Here is a 14,095-nt window from a genome sequence, read left to right as displayed (position 1 = left end):
GAACCCATGGCTGTCAGCGGGCTTGAGAACCAACGCCGGCAAAATTGAGCATTGGCTGTCAAACCCACTGACAGCCGCCACTCCTGTCCAAAAAGAGGCGCTAGGGACGCGCTAGGGTCCCTAGCGCCTATTTTTACTCCTGGCCCTAATTTAAATAAATTAATTTACTGTAGCACGCGCCCGCTCTCCCGCGATTTTTACTGTATCGGCCCGTAAGTTGGGGAGGGTGGAAGGGGAGAGAAGGGGGCAACCATACCAGCAATGCCTAGGTGGTGGCAAGACAAAATTTGTCATTGCTCACACCCTGGGGTCACAGAAACAACTGGTGTGATATAGACAATCAGGCTGATGCAATATAAAGCGTGATAAAGCATGCATCCAAACTGGGCGCACGATTTTTCAACACGCGCACATCTTCCTCTCCTTGGTGCCCAATGAAATACCCAAATGAGCTGCCGCACTGAAAGGGAAGCACAATGAATAATTTGTGTTCCCCCCAGCGCTCTGCCAGAGAAGTGGCTGAGTGCCCACAACAGTCTGGCCAGAGCTCCCTCCCCACCCCCGGCAGGACTGCACCCGACTGCTCCTTTTCACTGACACTTGTCAGTAAAAGGACCAAGCCCTTTTTGGACAGCCTTCTGAAAGGGGACTGGTCCTTTCACAGACATGTGACAATCCCGACACTTATTAATTTATTCACTTCTTCACTTACCCCGCTGCAGCCCCGAGACTCCTGTTATCACCTTGCCAGCAAGAGGCTGCTTCTCATGCTACTCCGGTCCTATAAGCAGCAGCAGGCAGCTTTTAGCTCAGCGACTGTGGCGCGATTTCTTGCCCCAGGAAAATCTTCTCTCTCAACCTTGAAATTTAGGGGCCAATCTCCTCTTCTTTGCACTAGGCTGCAGCCTCTCTAACTCCCTGGTGAGGGTTGCTTGATTTTAAACAAATCACTAATGCACCCTTGACTCGCGGCAAGACAACACCAGCTCTGGGCTGGCATTAAATTTTCCGCGTTAGAAAAGGTGCCGTAGCCAAGTGATGATTTTCTACATCGGGGGGGGGGTTGTAGCTAATAGCCTTATCTACATGGCATATACATGTGATGAGCGATATTAGCCACGCGCCTGTTTGGACGCGCTCAGCCCATTATTGCATCGGGAGTTATTCTAGCACGTCCAACTGAGGGTTAAGCTGTGCGTAATGCTCGGCACACTATATTGCATCGACCTGAATATACCTCGGGCTACATTTTTACCTCCCTATTAAACACACCTGGCGCAGGACCATTCTTCTGTGCAATGTTGGAAATCTGTACTGTACACCAACTCTTAGCATCAAGAGTCTCCCCCCTCCCACAACACACCCACTCCCAATTCTAAATTAAGCTCTCTCCCTTCCACCACCATCAGCGTTTTTATCTGCTGACACCTAGAGAGAAACACCAAGAGAGCCATTTGAGCAAGGAAATGGTTTGAGTGAATATGAGCTCTCTGGTATTTTCCCCCATACAATGCCCCCTTCAATTACGCAGCAAAACTAGTTTTGTCCTACATTCTGCAACCAGGAGAGGTGAAGAACAATGCTGGAAAGCCATAGGTTTGCCAGGCTCCTTCCTCAGTTCTCCACGCTGTACGCAGACTCCCAGCAGATTAGTGCACTGTGTTGGTGGTAACTACTGCTTGCTCTGTCCTCAAGCTGCACGGAGCCAGGGTAAGGGCCTTTTTTTGTCATAAGCCTCAGATGAGGGATTTCAGAGACCTGAACATGAAACAGACCAACATAGTCCAGAACGTCCCGCTTCCAGCACCAATTCTTTAACAGCCTGCTGTCCCCCCAAAAATAACCCCCCAGAATTTGAGACAGGAAAGCTCACTGGCAGTGTAAATACCAGAATTAAAAAAAAAAGACTAGAATCAAACAGGGTTTCTTTTTCCTTGTCTACACATATTTTTTTACCCAGCGCTGAAAGTCAAAACGGAGGAGAGTTCATCCTGAGCTGCATGTCAGTGGACAGCAGTGGGAAAATAGAGAGGAGACGGGGGCTATGGTTGGCGGGAGGCAGAATTATGGAAGCCCCGTCCCCATTCCACCAAAACCTGCAGACAGGGGCCAGTCAACCTCAGAGAGAAGGGGATCCAAAGGGAGCAGAACACCCCATGACAGCAAATGCCACACACTCACATGCCCTGGTGAGGTGTGAGGCCCAAGGTCAAGGGTCAAGCCTTTTGACCGTTTGCTATGCATTTCCACTCTCCTTCTGCCCCCTTTATATGACCCCCCCACCCATCCCAGCCAGTACTGCCCATGTGGCTCAAGTTTCCTCGCTGGGCAGAGAGGTCACACGGTAGCAGCTAATGTTCTCCCCCTCCCAGACTGCGAATGTATCACTTCCATGGTGGGCTCCAGCCCCAAACTGGAGTCTTTTTATGCTGAATCTTAGGGCTGATACCCAAGATTTTCCTCATTTCAAAAAGAAAATTCTGGGTTTCTACAGTCCCAATTTTGTTTAGACATATGGAGTTTTATGGATTTAATAAGTCAACAAACTGCCATGGTGCTTTCAACACATTCATTATGTTAACGGGCAGGATATACCACAAATACATAAGAAAGGGAGGAGGTCTTCAAATCCTGGCACCTATTAGCATGAGCCACCAAGGATCTTCAGCTCAAACACTCAGGAAAATAAAAATGATATTTTACGGTGGCCGTGGACAAGTCTAAGCCACCATTACTTGCCACAACAGCGCGATTAGCTAGCCATCAGCTCTGGGTCTGGACTCTTTCACAAGAAGAGTAGGGCCGGTGACCACAGCTTGCGGTTTGGCAGCTCTCTCTCCTCCACACTTCCCTCCGTCTCATTTCCACTTCCCCTTTTCTGATCCATTTACTTTAACTGAGTGACAAAGGATTTAAATCAGGGAACAGCACTGGAAGCGGCATGCTCTGATTTCAGCTCGGCCTAGGCTAGGCGTGTGGGAAACTGGATCAGAGACAGGTTAGCAGGCAGAGGGGAGTGGTAAATGGAGCTCACTTGATGGAAAGGGAGGTAGTAAGGTGTACTTCAGGAGTCAGTCCCGGATCCCATGCGGTTTAACCTTTTCATAAAGAATACTGCAGAATTACTAGCGGGAATTTGTTGCTGGAGGATGTGGTCAAGGTTAATAGTATAGATGGGTTAAATTAAAGGCTTGGACAAGTTTCTGGAAGAAAGGGCCATTAATTATTAGCCAGACAGATGAGGGAGTCATCACCTCTCTCTTCGGTGGGAGCAATACGGATTGGATCTACCTGGGTACGTCCAAGTGACTTGAACTGGCCCGTGTTGGAGACAGGATGCTGGTCTCCGTGGACCATTGGTCTGCCCAAGCATGGCACTTCTTATGTTCGGAATGTTTGCATTTTTACATGATACTAAGATCTGCAACCAGGTGACCACGTCATATGGAGTACAAGAAAAAAAAAATTTTAAAAGTTTGCCAACTCCAATGTAATGCGAAAAAACAGTAGAGAGAGTCATACATTGGTGTGCACATTAAAGTCCTAATGCAGCACTATTGGTCTGAAGGGAGGACGAACATGTTCCAACCATTTTAGAAATCATATTATATCCAGGTGAGCTGCTACCAGAGTGCCTTTAATTTGGTCCCTATAGCACGACATAGCTGCCACCTGTAGCAGCTATATCATGCTAGTTGAGGACTGACACCCTGTCTGGGTCAGTCTGCAGAAAGTTTCATATCTGTATGACTTCCATGGTCCTGGCAGAACCCTTCAAACATTTGCGAAATCCTTGATACATGCTACGGAAGTAGACGTTTTATGCGCTTTCAGCATGGCTGAGATTAATGCTGCGGAGGACCCTCTCCCACACAGGCATACCCTTTCAAGGGCCAAGCCATAACCGAGAAGACAGATGGGTCTTCTACTGGGATTGGCCCTTGCCTGCTACATGCAGAGGAGCTCCGCTCAGTAATCTTATTAGGTCTGCATACCAAGGCCTCCTCAGCTAGTCTGGTGCCCCCAGGATGGCCATGACGGAATGGTCCTCTATCCTTTTTATTATTTTGCCTATAAAAGGCCATGGTAGGAAGAAAGAGCAAGCTGAGTCTTGGCCATGAACATAGCAGAGCATCTATTCCACTGGAGCCTGCCTCCACCCAGTGCCTGAAGAACATATTGGCCTTTGCCATTGAGTATGCGCTCAGGTGACCCAACAGATCCACATTTTTTGGAAGACTTCTAAGCTCAGTTCCCTTTCTCCTGAGTCCAGCCTGTTTCTGCTGAGAAAGTCAGCTTAGATTCTCTTTTCCCATTATGTAGGATGCCGAGAGGAGGAGGAGGAGGAGGTTTTTCTCCACCTATTCAAACAACTGGACTGTTTCCTATGCCAACATGAGGCTGCGGGTACCTCCCTGTTTGTTTACATATGCCACTGCTGTGGTGTTGTCTGACAAAACTGGAGTGCTTTTCCTTATATCGGCAGTAGGAAATGCAGAGCAAGTCTGACAGCTCATTTGTCTAGACTATTTATTGACCATAATGCTTCTTCCCTTGACCAGCGTCTCTGGTTAATTGGCCTAGCAATGTGCTCCCTACCCCCATAAGCTGGCATTTGTAGTAACCATGGTTTAGCTGGGAAATTCCAGTCATACTCCTTTCTGTAGGTTGGAGGGTCATAGCCACCATTCCAGGCTCTTTCTTGCTACCAAGGGTATCTGAAGGCAAAGATTGTAACCTTGAGAGGTGGAAGACAAGCGCAACAGTAGGGCCTGCTGCAATGGTCAGGTGAGCTCTGGCGCATGCAACCAGGTTTCGTGATGCTGACATGAGCCGCAGCAGGTGCAGACATCCAATACTCTGCATGACTTCTAAGTGTAGAAGACTAATACTTGATCGATTAGTTTGAAGACCTTGTTGGGCAGCAAAGTAGCTCGCCCTTCTCCTATACTGAACCGGGTATCTAAGAATTCCAGGGTCTGGTATGGCTCTGGGTTGCTCTTCGCATAATTTATTACCCAGCCTAACTACCGCAGAAGGTGATTCACTGCTTCTGAGGCTTGGCAGCTCTCCTGGGTATATTTGGCTCTTATGAGTCAATCATCCAAATAAGAGTGCACTATTATGCCTTGTTTACGCAGTGCTGCAGCCACTGCCACCATGACCTTGGTAAAAAGGTCCTGAGTGCTGTCGCTAGCCCAAAGGATAATGCCTGGAACAGAAAATGACCACCCAATATACAGAACTGCAGTATTCTCTAGTGGGAGACCTAAATGGGAATATGGAAATATGCTTCACTAGATCCAGGAAGGTTAAGTATTATTCTTTACTTACTGCCGTCATGACTGACCATAGCATTTCCATTTGGAAGTAGAAAATATGCAGGCACTTATTGACACCTTTTAGACTCAATACCAGACAAAAAGAACCATTCTTTTTTGGTACCACAAAATATATTGAATAGGTACCTTGCCCTTTTTCATTATGGGAGCACTGGAATTATAGCTTGAAGGTGCTGTAGCTCTAACAGTGTCCCCTTTACCATTTCTCGCTTGATTTGAGATGCACATGGGGAAATCATGAAGGCTTTTGGGACCAGTTTCATACACTCTGGGGCATATTCCCTTTGCATGATATATAGGACCCATTGGTCTTATCGTAATTTGAATAGAAACATAACATAGAAACATAGAAATGACAGCAGAAGACGACCAAATGGCCCATCCAGTCTGCCCAGCAAGCTTTCACACTTTTTTTTTCTCTCTCTCTCTCTCATGCTTATCTTTTACTCTTGGCATTTAGTAACCTTTTGGGTCTATTTCCCTTCCACCCCCGCCATTAATGTAGAGAGCAGTGCTGGAACTGCTTCTAAGTGAAGTATCTAGTTTAATTGGTTAAGGGTAGTAACTGCCGCAATAAGCAAGCTACTCCCACACTTATTTGTTTACCCAGCCTGTGCAATTTAGTCCTTGTTGGTTGTTATCTGAATATAAATCTACCTTTCTTCATTCCCCCCTGCTGTTGAAGCAGAGAGCTACTCTGGATATGCATTAAAAGTGAAGTATCAGGCTTGTTTGGTTTGGGTTAGTAACCGCCATAACAAGCAAGCTACTCCCCGCTTTTTTGTGAACGCAAATCCTTTTATCGACATTTCCTCTTGCCGTTGAAGCACAGAGCACTGTCATAGTCGAATTAACCGTGTGTAAGTCTATTGAATAAGGGTATTATCTCCAGTTATTAGCCGTCATTCCCGCAAGCCACCCTCTCTTCATTCACATCCTCTAGACTTTATGGATCCACAGTGTTTATCCCACACCCCTTTGAAGTCCTTCACAGTTTTGGTCTTCACCACTTCCTCCAGAAGGGCGTTCCAGGCATCCACCATCCTCTCCGTGAAGAAATACTTCCCGACATTGGTTCTGAGTCTTCCTTCTTGGAGCTTCAAATCAGTTCAGTATTGCAAATCAGTTCAGTATTGCAACAGCCAGCTACCCACTGGTACTATTGTCAGAGGGAGCTTGGGTTGATCAATTACCACCTGCTGCTTCAGGGGGTTCTGACTTAGCCCTTCTGGCCTTCCCTAAAGGGATGGTTCTTGCCTTGTGCTATACATAAAAGTGAACTTCTAACTAGACTAGATCAGAGTAGATCCTGGAGGCACTGGAGCCTCACGTTCCCAGATAGGTCCTATCTTCCAGAAATCTTTGCCATTTTGATTCTCCCAGTTCTTTCACCAGCTTCTCTAGGTCTTCTGAAAAGTAGATTCTTTTTAAAGGGCAATTTGCAAAGGAGGGATTTAGATGCAAAATTCGCCACCCAATCACATAGTCATAGCAGCCTTCTGGCTGCCACTCCAGAGGATAATGCCCGATAAGAAATTCTTATCAAAGTCATACATACATAGCTTCTATGCTATGGACAACTAACGGGCCGATTCAGTAAAGTCTGGGGGAGAGAGGCCACTCGCCTGTGCGCGCGATTCAGTATTTAAATTAGGTCCGGCGGTAGAAACGGGCAAAAGGAGGCACTAAGGAAACTAGCGCATCCCTAGCGTCTCCTTTTGGCCCGGAGCGACGGCTGTCAGCGGGTTTGACAGCCGACACTCAATTTTGCCGGCGTCGGTTCTCGAGCCCGCTGACAGCCACGGGCTCGGAAACCGGACGCCGACAAAATTGAGCATCCAGTTTTCGACCCGACAGCCGATTTCAAAATTTTTTTTTCTTTTTTTACTTTTTTTATCCTTCGGAATTTGTAGAAAAGGCCCACTTCAGAATGGACTCAATATTCCTATCCTGAGGATCCTTAAGGCCATTCCTCCCTCCACAGGAGTCATCCTCTTGCGTGTCACTGCCAAGATTCTGAGGAGACTGTTTTTCTCCTACTACTAGCCCTATAAGTCCCCATTGGGGGCTATCTGATTCTGAGAGCACCATGCACCTCAGGGTGCTGGGTAGCAGGAAGGCCATAGGAGGTTTCCTAAATCCCTGAAGAATGGGGTCTCCCTCTGCGAGGTCTTTTGGGCCAGGGTACGTACCTTAAGGCAGAGAGTACATTAGAAATGAAGGCTGAAAGCTCCTTTTTCCAGAATAACCAGACAACCATTAATTCATCTTCATCCGAGGAGAAATCCCAGGGGACCCCTAGTTTAGGTCCTCTCCCGACAGGAACCTTCTCTGGAATCCTATGAAAGTGTACGCAAGGAGCAGTGGTGGGGGATTCAGATCCCTCTCTCATTCGCTTGATTATTGGCCCTCTGGGGGATAACTGAATCCTGGGGCCTCAGATAAGGGTCAGGGGGTCCTCCTCATCTTTGCATGGTACAATACATCTGATGCATTAGCGCCATGAATTCTGAGGCAAAACCCCCTGCAAGGGCTCTGAGGGGGTGGGAATCTTAGAACCTGAGCTTCCCCCTGCCGTGGTATCCAAAAGGAGGGTCAAAGGGAATCTGCCCACCCAAGGGCAAGGGGCTTCCCTCCCCTAACGTGGGTCTGCCTGGCTCAATCACAGAACCTGCCTTTACTTGCCCTTCCCTAACTGAAGGGAGAGAGGTGCTGTCCTGCTGGGAGCCTAGGTCCGCATCACCCTCGCATATTGCCCTGCCATGTTTGCATCTCCTGCCCCTGTGCGTGGCAGTGGGATGGGTGTTTACTGCAGTGGTGCTGTATCATGACTTCAAGACAAAAGCAAACTCCTCTTTTTGTCAGACACGGCATGCTGAATATGCTCCAACTCCAGCGAACATCACAGTCCTCCACGAGCATCCTCTCTCACCTGTGCTCCTCTCCCCCAGCCAAGTACTCCCAGCTCCAGGCCATGGTCCATCCTCTTTCTCAGTTCTTAGGCCCACCATTCTCTTTTTTAAATTAATTCTTCCAACTTTGTTGTCCACTCATAACCAAGGAGGGAAGGACAAGGAGGCAGGAAGAGAATATCTTTGAGGACCCTATTTTCCTATTGTTGTTTTAAATGCTGGAACAAAAAGATGCCTCTCCTTTCTGGTTCAACCAGTAAGCTAGGGAACCACCTACCTGCAGAATCCATACACCCCTCGGGGTACTGGGATTACTCTCAGGGGGGCTCAACTAAGGAACTCCTTAAGATTTGCTCCTACTGGGAAAACTACCCCTGAAGGACTGTTGTTCCAGGGATAGAGAAGGCTGAACCTAGGTTCTGGGAGCTCATGCTACCAGTCCTCACATGTCTGCAGTTGCCAGAGACAGAGGCTACACCTCCCTTATAGCCCAGAATGAGGTTGTAAAAAGAGGTGTGTCCTCTGTCTCTGACAGCTGTGGAGGGGGAAATCTCATACAAAAGGACAGGTCTAGCAGGAAAAAAAAAAAGGAAGAAAATATTTCTTCACAGAAAGGCTGGAGGGAGCATGAACAGCCTCCAGGAGAGATGGTAAGAGCAAACAGTAAAAGAAGTCAGGAAAGCCCAGAAGAGGTACAAAGGAACCCTATTTGCCAGAAATAAAAGTAAGGTAAGGCCCCTGCACTCATTATATGCCTAATGGTCTAGGTTTCCATGCTTCCTTCCCTCTCCTGTGCAGACACATGCCACTTCCTTTCTTCTCCTGGCTCTCCCTCCATCCATCCATCTCCTGGGCCACAGTGCTTCTCAGACTCTTCCGGTGCTCAGTGGCCTGGCAGGATAAGCTCTTCCAGGGTGCAGGTTCTGCTCTCAGACTGGTGGCTTGGCCGAATGGGTTCTTTAGGGCTTTGGCCATAGATTATTCCATAAAGGTCCATATTCAGCCGCTGTGCGGCTCAGTTAGTAAGCTGGATAAACTTATCCGGCTAACTTAGCCTACATATTCGGCGGCATGACTGTGCCACTAAAAATATTTGACTATATTAAAAGTTAGTCGGATAAGCTTATCTGGCTAACTTTAGGACAGGTGTGCAGGCCAACCAGAGTTAACTGGATAACTTATCTGGCCCATCGCCTCCCAATTACACCCCTGGAATACCCCTAACTTGTCCGGCCTAACTTTAGCTGGATAAAAAGTCACCCAGCTAGAATTTAGCCAGATAAGTGCCCAAATATTAACTTCTGTGATCCAGTTTAATGCTTCTCAATGTGGGCCTCTATGTTTCTACCCTCTGCGGTCTGGGTCTCCTTGGGGCGAAGGGAAGAGGATCAGCTCCTTTCCCCGCTGAGGCGCAGCATGGACGAGTGCAGCAAATCCACAGAGATGTGCCAGCACTACCCTGCACTGTATGCTTCCTCGTGCCACACAGACGGGCACTTCTGCAGGGGATAACATCCTATAACACAGAACAGCTGTTAAAGCAAGACCCTGCTGCTGGGATCCTCAGAGAACTACATTCAAACGTTAAATTAATTCCAAGAACAAACTTCTCCTCCAGCTCTGTTCTGAAGAAACTGTAAAGTAAAATGGAAAAAGAGCTCTGACTGCACCACCACATAGGGTCCCACAGGGAACATAAGAGGAATCCGTTCAGTTCCACCTGCAATCTGTGCAGGTGGTAAATGGACAGCAAAGCAACCCACAACTAACCTCCTCCTTAGTCCCTCCCATCAGGGAAATCCTCAGCCTCCTGTATGTTCCCTGCTCCCTCCAGGCAGGTCCTGTAGCGCACTTCACAGCTTTTTCTAACGCTGTCTTTAAGCTCTCTTTCTCCTGGGGAATGCAAGTTAGTGCTCAAGCATGCCCAGCTCTGGTCCAGCTGAGCTGGGTATAGGAGCCGCATCCATCTCATGCAGCTTATTAACCAGTCAGCCTCTGACCAGTTGCAATGGCATGCCCATAAAAGGGTGGACTCGAGCAGAGTAGCCGCCTACTGGTTAGAGCAGCAAGCAAAGAACCGAGTTCAAATTCCACTTCTCCCACTGCTGCTCCTGGTAACCTTGGGCAAATCACTTCACCCCCCCCCATTGCCCTCTGTATATACACACACACAGCAGCATTTTCTTAATCCAGTTAGGTTCTACTTTCAGAAAAAGCATCATCAGTGGTTGGACTGTAGGACCTGAAACAAAGTCCTAGTACCTCCAGGGTCCAGACTGAGTGCCTCATCTAAACTATGGTACCCTTGCCAGCATAGTGCCCACACTATCCCAAGACTATGCTGGGGCACTGGGTCAGTACTGGCTGAAAGGGAAGAGTGCCTCCTGAGTCACTAGCACTTAGCATCCCCTGAAGCTTTTCATATACTGGCCAAGGCTTCACCCTGGGAAGCCTCAGAGTTCTCCTGGATTCAGGATGGTTTGTGCACAATAGCCACAAGAAAAACACGCTGCCAGTGCCTTTCACTATGTGAGACCCATGAAAGGTGACAAATAGCAGCAGATCACACAGATAAAAGCAAACAAAAAAGAAATACATGGCGAAGGCATGTGAAACAGTCACAGCCACAATCCACGGAAAGCAACCTCCACAGGATCCTAGCATGCCTGTATAAACTCAGCACTCTGTCTTATTCCAAGTTCTCCCTTCTGGGCTTATTCCAATATATTAGTTTTGGCACACAAGGTGCCCACCCTAACCTAGTGTTCTCCCCCCTTGGAGGCGAGAGGGAAGGGATCTGCAGCCATAGTGAGACCTGCATCAGTGTTACTGTCTTGTGTTTAGGATCAGCACTGCAAGGAGTTCCATCCAGAGCTAAGGGAGCCCACTTTCCAGGACATGCACGAATCTGATCCGTGGCGATCCATGTATCCCATTCTCCATCATTAAGAGCCCCCCCAGACACCACACTTAAAGGTTGAGAGAGAGAGAGAGAAGCATGAAGCTGCAAGTCTCACAGCCAACCCCTGTGAAGCTAAGTCTCTACTGAGGGGACAAGCAGTACAGGAGCAAAACGACAGAGAGGAAAGAAACACGAAGCAGAGCGGGAGAGCTTCTGCTCCTACACACGGCAAGGCTTGTCAAACTGCTCCAGAAGACCATATATGCAGGCGTGTAACTTAGCATGCGCAGCTTTCTCACATTCATGTGAGTTGTGGGCATTCGCTTTGGAAAGCCCTGGAGTACAGTATATGCAGACAGAAGCTGCCTTTGGCTCACACACGGGCTCCCCTTTATCTTTGCTTGCTTAGTCCACTTGACAACACAGAAATAAAGATTATCACCTCTTATATTTTCTGTTTTGTTAACCTTCATTCCCCTTTATCCTAGCTGCAGAAATGTGCTCGTAATTGCAGATGTGCAGCTTTCATCCCACCCCACATCCTTGAAGTTTGAAAATACGGCCAGAAAAGTCATCATTCTGTTCTCTCTCTATATCGCAGCCCTCTCAGTGGCAGGCTCCAGTTTAATTCATGAGTGTGTGCGGGGGGCGAGTCCAGATGTGAAAGCCCTCAGCAGAAGAAACCAGACACTCTGCAGCCATGCATCCAATAAAAATCAAGAAACACACCCACCCAACAATTCCAACCAAAAAATATCAGCAAGAGAGACCGTTACAGATTCAGTCTGCTGGTTTCGCTTAAGCAGAGAGTTCTGGGAGGCCAGACATCAAAACAAGTAGGTATGTAGCACTAATTATAAGTCTTTACACTTTAATAAGGCTCACAAAATAAAGGCTAAATGAATTTAAACCTAAATTTGCTGGCCCCTAATTTCCAGTTACCAAACTAACACACAATATTAAAACTCACCACAGTGTGGAGTCCAGTCAGAGAAGTGTTAATTCACTTCTCAAGTGCCACTGGGAGTTTTATTTAAAAATGAAAAACTAGTAAATTAGAAAAAAAAAAAGTTGAATATTGCATGAAGGATTGCCACAAACTTAAAAATGCTCTTATTGTACAAATAAATGAAAGGTGGAAGGCTATCATTCACTGTACTCCCCTTCTGAAATGTAAATGACTTTAAAACTAAATTCTGGGTACAACATTTCATATATGATGCTCCCCATAGGGAAATGTCAGGTGCAGCTCAGTGCCGTGCGGGGCTTTTTCATTCCCCCAACTATAAACCTTTTGGAAGTCAGATTCTTTCATAACCTGATCCTTCCAGGCTTTACTAAAGACATAGTTTAGGAGGTAAGGCAGCTGTGCCCATTAAGCAAGGGACGGGAGAAGAGGGTCAGACATGCAGAGGGAGAGATCAGAAGACGGGCGGAGAGTAGTAGATGTGCACGGCGAGAAATCGGGGCCCGATGTGCAAAGAAGTATGGGGGGGGGGGGATAAATATGCAAATAAAGACAAAGGGAAAAGGGCCCAGATGTGCAGAAGGAAAGCTTGGAGAGGGCAGATGTGCACAACGAAAGCTCAGAGGGAAGGAGGAGGGAGCGATAGATAGGCAGAAGGAAAGCTCCCAGGGATAGGGGCGGCAGATGTGCAGAAGGAAAGCTCCTAGGGGAGGGGGCGGCGGATGTGCAGCTCCGCGGGGAGGGAGCGGCGGATGTGCAGAAGGAAAGCTCCGCGGGGAGGGGGCGGCGGATGTGCAGAAGGAAAGCTCGGCGGGGAGTGGGCGGCAGATGTGCAGAACGAAAGCTCCGCGGGCTGGGGGCGGCGGATGTGCAGAACGAAAGCTCCGCGGGCTGGGGGCGGCGGATGTGCAGAACGAAAGCTCCGCGGGCTGGGGGCGGCGGATGTGCAGAAGGAAAGCTCTGAGGGGAGGGGGCGGCAGACGTGCAGAACTAGAAGCTCTCCCTCCCATGTGGCTGAATCTCCTTTCTCCTGCTGAATTTCACGTCTTGGTGCGTTTAATGATCCAACAAAATAATCGACGGGAATAAAGTGGGGACAGAAAAGCCGCCCACCCCCCAGCTTCGCTGAACTTTAACAAAGACGCGAAAACAGCTGCATTTCTGCGGCCGATTCCTGCTTCCTCCCGCAAATCCGGAGTCCGGCAAAAAGCTCCTAACGCAAGCCCAGCGGATCCTGTCCGAGCCCCCATTAGGGATAACGACAACGAATGCAGCAGATGCAAAGGAAAGGTCTTAGGTCTTACCTCTCCGGGCAGCAGCAAATCTCGGCCAGGAAGCTCGCCAGGCTCGGGGTGGCACTTTCTAGCAGCACAATTCAGGGCTTCCCCCCGCCTTGATTTTTTTTGGCAATCGGGGACGGCTGTGAGCGCTTTCTCTCCTGCTCTAGCAGGAAAGTTCGGCGCCCGGGGCTCCCCCTCGCTCTTTCCCCTATTGTTACTGCTGCGTTCTCGGGCACATTGAATCGTTCACATTTTCTCGCTCTCCTTCTTTAGCGCCCCGCCCCCTGTGACGTGCCACCTTGGAGTGGGGGAGGGGGAGAGGATGAGGAGGATGACCCGTGCCGGAGCCTCCAGCTCTTAAAGACACAGTGCCTCTTTTCGTGCTCAGCATTTAGCAACAGGATGCTTCGATTATTGGAGGAAATAAGTCTTTAACACATTAATGCAGCTATGGTTTAATTTGTTGCAAAGGAGGTTGTAATTTTTGCTCTTTTAAATTCTGTAGCATCTTTTCGTATTGATTTCTAGTGAACTTTTATATAGCCATTAAAAGAAATCAAGAAGGGATTTTTGGTTGGGTAGAAACGGCTGCATAAATTATGCACTCTCTCTTATTTCGCTAGCATTTCATTTTTGTTCTCATAGCATATTCTCCGGCAGGCACAGAGGGCCCTTCATCCGCTAATACCCAC

General features: G+C 48.2%; 1 protein-coding gene across 2 annotated transcripts in view; it reads right to left on the bottom strand.

Annotated features, from left to right (window-relative positions):
- Positions 1–13,710, bottom strand: part of SEMA4C (semaphorin 4C) — a 76,662-nt gene extending 62,952 nt beyond the window's left edge. The window contains exon 1 of one of the 2 annotated variants that reach the window (XM_029604318.1): positions 13,428–13,710. The gene's annotated coding sequence lies outside the window, so the exon portion shown is untranslated. The remainder of the gene's footprint in view (positions 1–13,427) is intronic. The other variant, XM_029604320.1, reaches the window with a different exon arrangement.
- Positions 13,711–14,095: the final 385 nt, after the last annotated feature.

This window comes from Rhinatrema bivittatum, chromosome 5 (assembly GCF_901001135.1).
Source record: "Rhinatrema bivittatum chromosome 5, aRhiBiv1.1, whole genome shotgun sequence".
In the NCBI taxonomy this organism is placed as follows: domain Eukaryota; kingdom Metazoa; phylum Chordata; class Amphibia; order Gymnophiona; family Rhinatrematidae; genus Rhinatrema; species Rhinatrema bivittatum.
The sequence above is the reverse complement of the archived record's forward strand: the minus strand, read 5'-3'. Positions and strand labels throughout refer to the sequence as shown.